Source organism: Aquarana catesbeiana, linkage group LG01 (assembly GCF_042186555.1).
Source record: "Aquarana catesbeiana isolate 2022-GZ linkage group LG01, ASM4218655v1, whole genome shotgun sequence".
NCBI lineage: Eukaryota > Metazoa > Chordata > Amphibia > Anura > Ranidae > Aquarana > Aquarana catesbeiana.
In genome coordinates this window covers 132,158,753-132,169,525 of record NC_133324.1, presented here as the reverse complement: position 1 = coordinate 132,169,525, position 10,773 = coordinate 132,158,753, and the positions used below count along the sequence as shown (strand labels likewise).

General features: G+C 46.2%; 1 pseudogene; it reads left to right on the top strand.

Moving 5' to 3' along the window:
* Positions 1 to 2,145: 2,145 nt before the first annotated feature.
* On the top strand, positions 2,146 to 2,264 carry LOC141124198 (5S ribosomal RNA; annotated as a pseudogene).
* Positions 2,265 to 10,773: the final 8,509 nt, after the last annotated feature.

The following is a 10,773-nucleotide window of genomic DNA, read 5'->3' as shown; positions in this document are numbered from 1 at the left end:
GCTCAAATGCTTAGGGATCCAACAGATAAAAAGGTGGAATTTTAAACAGGTGTTCAAGGTTATCCTGCTTAGCAGGCAGCTTTATGTTTGCAATAGTTGCTATGAGAGATTCTATCCTTCAAGCTTTGCGCCCTTTGCTAAGCACCTTGTAAGAAGCTCCTGGCTAATCTTCTTTTTTGTGGTGAAACAGCTATTTGGGGATGTTTTGGATAATACATCCAAAGAAATTCTAGTGGAAAGCCCCCCTTTTGCCATTTTAGAAAAGGAGTAAATGTATTTTCGTTTTAAAGCTCCTTCTCCTGTGTCAGAGGCATCAGCCTCCAGGCAGTCACGGCGGCTTCCACCATCAGGTTCAATCGAATAGGGGGAATTGTGCAGTTCTCAAGGATCTGGCAGGAAGAGTGTCGAGACGAATGGAGGACTTCCTCAATAATTCCAGGGTACAAACTGGAGTTCCAAGAGTTCCCGTCTCCTCGCTTTCTCAGATCAAACGTTTCTAAGGATTCAGAGAAAAATAAAAAAGTGATCATCGGGGTCCCCATGTAGGTTGGGGTTTGATTCAAACCTCTTTTTTTTTTTTTTTTTTTTTTTTTTTCACGGTGCCAAATCTGAAGGGACATTCTGGATCTCAAAAATCTAAATACAATTCCTGAATATAACCACTCTTTTTTTCGTATGGAGTCAATCCAAATCAGTTATCTCCATCCTACAAGGAGGAGAACTTCTGGTGTTAATCGACATCAAAGATGCATACCTCCATATTTCCACCTATTTCCTCGCTCTCTAGTAATAATTCGTTTTCAAGGTCGAAAATCTTCATTTTCAGTCTGTAGCTCTGCTTTCTGGCCCAGCTACTGCAGGTCGAATTCTCAACCTAAGAGAAAACTTCTTTAACCACTTAAGCCCCAGACAATTTGGCTGGCCAAAGATCAGAGCACTTTTTGCGATTCGGCACTGCGTCGCTTTAACTGACAATTGCGCGGTCGTGCGGCCTGGCTCCCAAACAAAATTGACGCCTTTTTTTTTCCCCACAAATAGAGCTTTCTTTTGGTGGTATTTGATCACCTCTGCGTCTTTTTATTTTTTGCTCTAAAAACAAATAATGCGTTTTTTTTCAAAATTGTCGCTATTTTTTACTTTTTGCTATAATATATAAAAAAACTTTTTTTCCTCAGTTTAGGCCAATACGTAATCTTCTACATATTTTTGGTAAAAAAAATCACAATAAGCGTTTATTGATTGGTTTGCGCAAAAGTTATAGCGGGAGGATAGTTTTATGGCATTTTTATTAATATATTTTATTTTTTATTTTTATTAGTAATGGTGGCGATCAGCGATTTTTTTTTTTTTTTTTTTTTTTTTTTTTTTATCGTGAATGTGACAATATGGTGGACAGATCGGACACTTTTGGTGCGATTTTGGGACCATTCACATTTATACAGTGATCAGTGCATTTAAAAATGCATCGATTACTGTGTAAATGTGACTGGCAGTGAAGGGGTTAACCACTAGGTTGCGCTGTTGTGTGTCCTAGGGAGTGATTCTAACTTTGGGGGGGGGTGGGGCTGTGTGTGAGACACAACACTGGTCACCGCTTCCAATTACAGGGAGCTGTGATCAGTGACAATGTCACTAGGCAGAACAGGGAAATGCTTGTTTGCATTAGCATTTCCCCATTCTACGTGAGACGATCGCAGGTATCCCCGCGGACATAGAGTCCGTGGGACCCACAATCACGTTCACAGAGCTCCCGGCGGGCGCGCGCCGCAGACGGCGCCCGCAAGCTGAATCTTAAGGGGCAACGTACAGGTATGTGATTCTGCCTGACGTATATCGCCGTGAGGCAGTGGGGAAGCGGCTAAAACCACGAAGAAGGTTAAAATACTTGGGTCCGATCATAGGTTCATCCAGAAAAAAGTATTCCTACCCCAGGCAAAGATCAGCGCCATAAAGAAACTGATTTAGGTGGTTGAAGCAAGATGAATTTCTTCTTTTCAACTTTGCATGAGGTTCTTGGTAAAGATGGTGGCTTCATTCGAGGCCGTTACTTATGCTCAGTTTCATTCGAGACTGCTGCAAAACAGTATCCTATCGGCTTGGAACAAAGGGTTCAAGCTCTACATTCCCAATGTGTCTGACTCCAAAGCCTATGGCCACATCACCCTGATAGCGCCCAATCTCGTCTGATCTTGGAGGCTAAGCAGGGTCGGGCCTGGTTAGTACCCTGATGAGAGACCACCTGGAAATATCAGCTGCTGTAGGCTGGGTGCACCAGAGCCTCAGTATATGGTTAATATCCAAAAATCTACTATGGGGAAATTCCTTCCTTCAGTTACCTGGGAAATGGTAACAACATATGCCAACCTTTTTTGTTTAGGTTGGGGAACAGTCCTGGAAGAGGCAACTGTCCAAGAGAAGTGGCCCAGATCAGAAATGGCCTTGCCCATTAACATTTTAGAAATTCAGGCAGAGCTCTTGGTCCTGAGGGCCTGAACGTTCAGTTTACGGTATTGTCCTGCTAGGATTTAATCCGACAATGCCACAGCAATGGCCTATATTAATCACCAAGGGGGCACAAGAAGTTGTGCGGCCCAGAGAAAGGTGAATCATATCCTATCTTGGGCAGAAAACAATGTACTTTGCCTATCGGCAGTCTTCTTTCTAGGAATAGAAAATTGGCAGGCAGACTACTTGAGTCGCCAGCAGTTGTTCCCGGGAGAATGGTTCTTTCACCCCGATATCTTCCTGTCAATATGTCAAAAATGGGGGATCCCAGACATAGATCTGTTTGCGTCCAGGTTCAACAAAGAAATCGACAACTTTGTGTCAAGAACAAAGGATCCGCTAGCATGCGGAACAGATGCCTTGCTATTCCCGTGGAATCGTTTCTCACTGATTTATACATTCCCTCCTATTCTGCCTGCGTCCATGACTTCTTTGCAGGATCAAGCAGGAAGGGAAGTCGTTGATTCTTGTGGCCTCCAGCGGGGCCCAGGAAATCTTGGTATGCAGAGATTGTAAAGATGGCAGTAGGGGACCCATGGACCCTACCATCACGGCCAGACCTTCTCTTGCAAGGTACGGTGTTCCATCCTACTTTACAAACGCTAAATTTAACTGTCTAGCTATTGAGACCCACACTCTGAAGAAGCGTGGGCTGTCAGGTTCAGTAGTTTCTACCTTGGTTAATGCAAGGGAGCCGGCCTCCATAATTATATATTATGGAGTCTGAGAAACATATATCTCCTGGTGTGAAACCAGGAGTTGCACCCCAGGAAATAGGTCAAAGGTAGAATCCTTGACTTTCTGCAGATGGGGTGAGAAATAAGGCTGGCCTTGAGTGCTTCTAAGGACAGGTTTCAGCCTTATCGGTATTATTTCAACGACCATTTCCTTCGCATTCTTTGGTTCGTAACTTTATTTAGGGGGTAACGCGGCTTAATCTCTGGTTAGGTAACCGCTGAACCCTTTGGACTTGAATTAGTTTTGTCAGCATTACAAAAGCCTTTTGGGCCGATACGACATATTTCTTTGGTTCTTTTTTGACAAGGAAACTATTTTATCTGGTAACCATATCTGCTGCAAGAAGGGTATCAGAATTGCCTGCTCTTTCTTGTATTTTTATTGTTCACAAGGATAAGGTAGTATTGTGTCCTCATCCTAACTTTGTACCGAAGGTAATATCAGGTTTTTATCTAAACCAGGATATTGTGTTACCTTAATTTTTCCAGAACCCTATTCTATGGAAGAAAAATCACTACTACATTCTCTTGATGTGGTGAGAGCAGTCAAACTCTACTTAACCACTTCAGCCCCGGAAGGATTTACCCCCTTCCTGACCAGAGCACTTTTTACAATTTGGCACTGCGTCGCTTTAACTGCTAATTGCGCGGTCATGCAATGCTGTACCCAAACGAAATTTGCATCCTTTTCTTCCCACAAATAGAGCTTTCTTTTGATGGAATTTGATCACCTCTGCGTTTTTTATTTTTTGCAATATAAACGGAAAAATTTTGAAAAAAAAAAATATTTTCTAATTTTGTTATAAAAAAAAAATCCAATAAACTCAATTTTAGTCATACATTTAGGCCAAAATGTATTCGGTCACATGTCTTTGGTAAAAAAAATGTCAATAAGCTTATATTTATTGGTTTGCGCAAAAGTTATAGCGTCTACAAACTAGGGTACATTTTCTGGAATGTACACAGCTTTTAGTTTATGACTGCCTATGTCATTTCTTGAGGTGCTAAAATGGCAGGGCAGTACAACCCCCCCCCCCCCCCCAAATGACCCCATTTTGGAAAGTAGACACCCCAAGGAAATTGCTGAGAGGCATGTTGAGCCCATTGAATATTAATTTTTCTCAAGTCGTCTTCCAGGACGGAAGCCTGAGAGATGACTGTTCCTCCTGACAGGAAACACAATCAAGATAGAGGTTAAAAACCCCGCCCCTCCCTGCACTCCTCAGCAAAACAGTTTGTTTTTTTCTTATAGACCTAAGGCCGTGGGCTGGAAGTCTTCCCCTGGGTGCTAGACTGCAGGCTTGAGAAGCCTCTGGGTCTGGTAGGGCTTGCCCTTCCTGGGGGGTTCTTTTCCCGATTTCTCAGGGGGGTGCTGAAGAGCCCGCCGTGGGAACTGGAGGATCCTGGGCACTGGGAGTCTCCAGAACTTTAGGGACCATGTTTCCTGTCCCTCCTCTCCTTACCTGACGGAGTCAGGAGGTCGAGTTTGCCATCCAATCTGCCTCTTAGTGTCATCCCCGTGGGATGGGAACGGCTCGGTTGCAGGGATCTGCTGGCTCTCCTCGCCGCTGCGGCGTCTGCGGTCATCGGCGCCATTTTGCGGTGGATCGTTCCCGGAGGAAGTGACATCACGCATGCCGATCGCTAGAGCGGTTCCGGCCCTGCTGGCCTCGGCAAGATGGCGGCATCCAGAACGGCATGAGGAGAGAAGCCCGCTGCTCAGAGTCTACAGGTACCACTTTTTAAAAGGGAGTAGATTCCTGGCAGTAGAAGCAGCATTGCTGGGCAAGGAGCAGGCGTCCACTACTTGCTTGCTGAAAAATGGAGCAAGAAGAGTCTACAGCCGTTTTGGAGGCCACTGGGGGTGAGTCTACCAGGCTGGAGGGTATAAGGGGGGGGGGGGCTTGCCTTACCCTCACAAGGGGTCTTTGGTAATTTTTTTTTTTTTTTTTTTTGGACTGGCTAAAATGGGCTTCTTTTCTTGCAGAGACAGAGACCCAGAGTGTTGCCAGTAGACCTAAATCCAAAAATCCTTCCCGATCCAAGAGGTGTGGGTACTGCATTGACAAATTGGCAGCAGAACACATGAAGCCGTTTTGTTACAAATGCATACACAAGTTGTCAGGGAAGGAGACTTCAGAAGTTATGAGAGATTTTCTCTCAGTTCAATCTGAAATGCTGTCCACCCTTAAAGCTTTTCAGGCTAGCCTTGATTCTAGGCAGGATAGCAGAGAGGGCTCATCCTCCCAGAGACCGCCGTCTTCTCAGGGCTCTGAGGATGAGGCGGAGGAGGTGGAAGACCCCGGTCATAGTCTCCTTGAAGAAGGGGAAGACGCAGAGGATAGCCAGGAGGAGGAGGGACACTCCAGACCAGGCAGACGTATTTTCTCTACAGATGATATGGAGGGTCTCCTAGGGGCAATTTACGCTTCAGAGGAGATCCAGGGGCCAGAGGCACAGATTTCTGTACAGGATAGGATGTATCAGGGTTTGTCTAAGTCTCAGTCCAGGGTGTTGCCTATCCACCAGTCTCTTAAAGACATTGTTTTAAGAGAATGGAAGGAGCCAGAAAAGAAACTTCTAAAGTTTAAGACCTGGAAACGCAGGTGTCCTTTCAAGGAGGAGGAGGAAGAGAAGTTTTTTAAATTACCCAAGCTTGACGCATCTTTGGCTCAAGTGTCTAAACAATCAGACCTGTCTTTTGAGGACGCAGGTAACATTCGGGACCAAATTGACCATAGGTCCGAGACCCTTTTACACAGAGCCTGGGAGGCCAATGCGGCGACGTTAAGTCCAGCCTTAGCTTCAGCCTGTATAGCTAGAAATACAGATATGTGGCTTAATAAGTTGACTAATGATGTGGCAAGTACTTCCAAGTCCAGAGATCTTTTGGACTCCCTGGAAGTAATTGGTAAGGCGGTAGCCTTTCTTGCGGACGCTGCAGTCGAGTCCGTGCGTACTTCGGCAAAGACGGCAGCGCTTCTTAATTCAGCCAGAAGAGCCATATGGGTTAAGACTTGGGATGGAGACCACACGTCTAAAGCAAGATTATGTGGCCTACCTTTTGAGGGGTCACTCCTGTTTGGTACAGGGTTGGACCAGACCCTCTCCAGATCCACAGAAAAAGGAAAGAAATTTCCGGTGAAACCTAAGAAGGGTAAAAAATTTTTTCGAGGCCCCCAGGTCAACAACCGGTTTAAGGACCGTAAGGAGGGCAAGAAATGGGGTGTTGGAAAAGGCAAACAAAAGGGAGCTCTCCTTTTCTCCGGTCCAAAGACCGCAGACAAGGACTCCAAGTGACGCCAGCACCGAGGTAGGGGGGAGGCTTGCACTATTTCTTTCACAGTGGGAGCAGGTAGCCCGGAGTCCTCTGGTCCTTCAATGGATAAGAGAGGGCTACAGATTAGAGTTTGCTTCCAGGCCTCCGCAGTCGTTTCTACTGACTTTCCTACCCAAAGAAAGGCCAAAGGCGATTGGTCTCATAGAGAGTATCGGGCAGTTGGCAAATCAGAGGGTCATTCTCCCAGTACCGATGGAGCAACGAGGACGGGGTTTTTATTCCCACGTCTTTGTGGTTCTCAAACCATCCGGAAAATTCCGGTTAATTTTGAATCTAAAAGGATTAAACATTTTCCTGCGATACAAGAAGTTTCGCATGGAATCGGTGTACACGGTCAGAAAGCATTTGTTGAGGGAGGTTTTTATGGCCACCATAGACCTGAAGGATGCATATCTGCACATTCCCATTCTGCCGGAACACCAGGCCTTCCTTCGATTTGCTATTCGGACAGATCAGGGTACCCAGCACTGGCAGTTTCAGGCCCTACCCTTCGGGCTGGGGGCCAGCCCAAGAGTCTTTACAAAGATCCTTGCAGAAGTCGTCTCCTACCTGCACCTTCAGGGGATCTCTCTGATCCCTTATCTAGACGACCTGCTGGTCTACAACCTTTCCAGGGAGTTCCTTCTTCTGGATCTGGACAAGGTGTTATCCACCTTGGAGTCCCTTGGATGGTTGATCAGTCGCAAGAAGTCCTCCCTAACTCCTTCTCAGACCATGCTTTACCTGGGCCTGTGAGTGGACTCAGTAGGGCAAAAGCTGATACTCCCACAGGAGAGAATAGAAGCACTGATCTCTTCAGTATCTTCAATCCTGCGTCAGGGGGTAGTGCCCCGAAGAGTGATCATGAGGGTTCTAGGGCTCATGACTTCATGTATTCCGGCAGTACCTTGGGCCCAGCTCCACTCCAGACCCCTGCAGAGCTTCCTGCTATCCTCATGGGATGGAAAGAAGGAATCATTGGATATTCCGGTTTCCATCCCCCAAGAGGTAAGGAAGTCTCTGCTTTGGTGGCTCAACCCTCAAAGGTTGGGGGCAGGTCATCTTTGGTCCCAGTTCCAGCCGGTCAGATTAATGACCGATGCGAGCTCGTGGGGATGGGGGGGGCCCATCTAGAAGAGCTCCAAGCTCAGGGTGTGTGGGACAGACTACAGAGAACTGCCTCATCCAATTTTAGGGAATTGCTAGCAGTCAGGGAGGCTTTAAAAACGTTCAAGAGCAGAGTCAGGGGGAGAGAGGTTCAGATCCTCTCCAACAATTCTACGACAGTGGCCTTCCTGAACCGTCAGGGGGGTACACGGTCGCCTTCACTGATGAGATTGGCGCAGGAGATTCTGGAATGGGCAGAACAAAGAATACCCTCAATCTCTGCGGTGCACATAAGGGGGGTTTTCAATACAAAAGCAGATTTCCTCAGTCGACAGACAGTCCAACAGGGGGAATGGGAATTGAATCCCGAAGTGTTCTCCCTGGTCTGTCAACAGCTAGGCACACCGGAGATAGACCTCTTTGCCCGCAGGGCAAACAGGAGAGTCAAAAGATACTTTTCCCTCTGCAGAGAACAAGGGTCCGAGGGGGTGAATGCATTAGCTCAGGAATGGGATTTCAGTCTAGCCTATGCCTTTCCTCCCTTAGCCCTGATTCCGAGAATCCTTCAAAGATTGAGTTGGACCAGGGGCAAGTTGATTTTGATTGCCCCCTGGTGGCCCAAGAGGACCTGGTTTCCCACGTTGTGGAACTGGATGGTATCCCTTCCGCTTCAGCTTCCAGAACGTCAGGATCTTCTGCTTCAAGGCCCTCTTTGTCATCCGAATCCCGGTTTCTTCAGGTTAACAGCCTGGCTGTTGAAAGGGAGGACCTGTGCAACAAGGAGTGTTCAGAGAGAGTGATTGACACCCTGTTGCTGAGTAGAAAGCCTGTAACTAGACGTATTTATGTTAGGGTCTGGGGGGGTCTTCTCCCGTTGGTGTGAAGCGAGAGGGGCTCCCCAGAAAGATATTCCAGTAATCTTAGACTTCCTGCAGGAGGGAGTAGATCGAGGTTTAGCAGCCAAGACCCTTAGGGTTCAAGTGGCAGCTTTGTCTAGCTTTCTGGATATGAAATTAGCTCTAGATCCTTTGGTAAAGAGATTTTTGACAGCTAGAGAGAGACTTTCCCCGGTGCAAATGAAGGAATTTCCACCGTGGGATTTGTCTTTAGTCTTGGAAGCCCTGACCAGGGCACCTTTTGAGCCGTTGGCTCAATCTTCAGTTAGATTGATTTCTTTTAAGACTGCCTTCCTTCTGGCTGTTACCACAGCCAGAAGGGTGGGTGACTTACATGCTCTTTCGATGAAGGAGCCTTTTTTTCGCCTTTTGGAGGACAGAGTCATTCTCAGACAGGACCCTCTGTACCTCCCAAAGGTGGCTTCACGCTTCCATAGGTCGCAGGAGATTATCCTGCCATCCTTCTGTCTCAATCCACAGAACGAGAAGGAGAGGGCCTTTCATACTTTAGATGTCAGGAGATGTCTGTTGCTTTACCTAGAGAGGGTAAGAGAGTTCAGAAAGTCTCAGCATCTGTTGGTCAGTTTTTGTGGCGCTCGAAGAGGAGAACAGGCCTCTAGGACGACCATTGCTAGATGGATTAGACAGGCTATTACCATAGCTTACGAGCATTCAGATCAGACAATCCCAGCTAATCTTAAAGCTCACTCTACACGTTCTCTGGCAACCTCTTGGGCAGAAAGGGCCGGAGCATCGGTAGATCAAATTTGTAAAGCAGCAACTTGGTCAAGTCAGAACACGCTCCTGAAACATTACAGAGTGGAACTTCTGTCACCCCAGGACCTGGCTTTCGGCAGAAAGGTCCTGCAGGCTGTTGTCCCGCCCTAAGGTAGGCCTGAGCTACTTGCTTTTCTCTCAGGGTGCCGTCCTGGAAGATGACTTGAGAAAATGACCAGTTACACTTACCAGTAACGGTGTTTCTGGGAAGTCTTCCAGGACGGCAGGCCTACTTCCCACCCGGTTTGTATTATCATATAGTTGTACATTCGAGGTGTTTTTGTTTCACTTTCGTGCACTGGTGTGGGTCAATACTTTTGCACAACTGAGAAGTGCAGGGAGGGGCAGGGTTTTTAACCTCTATCTTGATTGTGTTTCCTGTCAGGAGGACCAGTCATCTCTCAGGGTGCCGTCCTGGAAGACTTCCCAGAAACACCGTTACCGGTAAGTGTAACTGGTCATTTTTTTGTCCCAAGTGATTGAATAATGACAAAAAAAAAATTTACAAAAAGTTGTCACTAAATGATATATTGCTCGAACATGCCATGGGAATATGTGAAATTACACCCCAAAATACATTCTGTTGCTTCTCCTGAGTACGGGGATACCACATGTGTGAGACGTTTTGGGAGCATAGCCGCGTACGAGACCCCGAAATCCAAGCACCGCCTTCAGGCTTTCTAAGGGCGTAAATTTTTTATTTCACTCTTCACTGCCTATCACAGTTTCGGAGGCCATGGAATGCCCAGGTGGCACAAAAGCCCCCCAAATGACCCTATTTTGGAAAGTAGACACCCCAAGCTATTTGCTGAGAGGTATAGTGAGTATTTTGCAGATCTCACTTTTTGTCACAAAGTTTTGAGAATTGAAAAAAGAAAAAAAAAAACATTTTTTTTTCTTGTCTTTCTTCATTTTCAAAAACAAATGAGAGCTGCAAAATACTCACCATGCCTCTCAGCAAATAGCTTGGGGTGTCTACTTTCCAAAATGGGGTCATTTGGGGGGGGGGGGTTGTGCCACATGGGCATTCCATGGCCTCCGAAATTGTGGTAGGCAGTGAAGAGTGAAATCAAAAATTTACGCCCTTAGAAATCCTGAAGGCGGTGCATGCTTTAAAATTGCGCACAAACGTGCAGTGGCGACAAACTAAATACATTTTTAAAAGCCTTTACAGGTTACCACTTTAGATTTACAGAGGAGGTCTACTGCTAAAATTACTGCCCTCGATCTGACCTTCGCGGTGATACCTCACATGCATGGTGCAAATGCTGTTTACATTTGATGCCAGACCGATGCTTCACCTTAGCGCAAGAGCAGGGGGGGACAGGGGTGCCTTTTTTTTTTTTTTTCCCTTTATTATTTTTTTGCTTTTTTATCTTATTTTTAAACTGTTCCTTCCATTTTATTTATTTTTTATTTTTTTTATAATTTT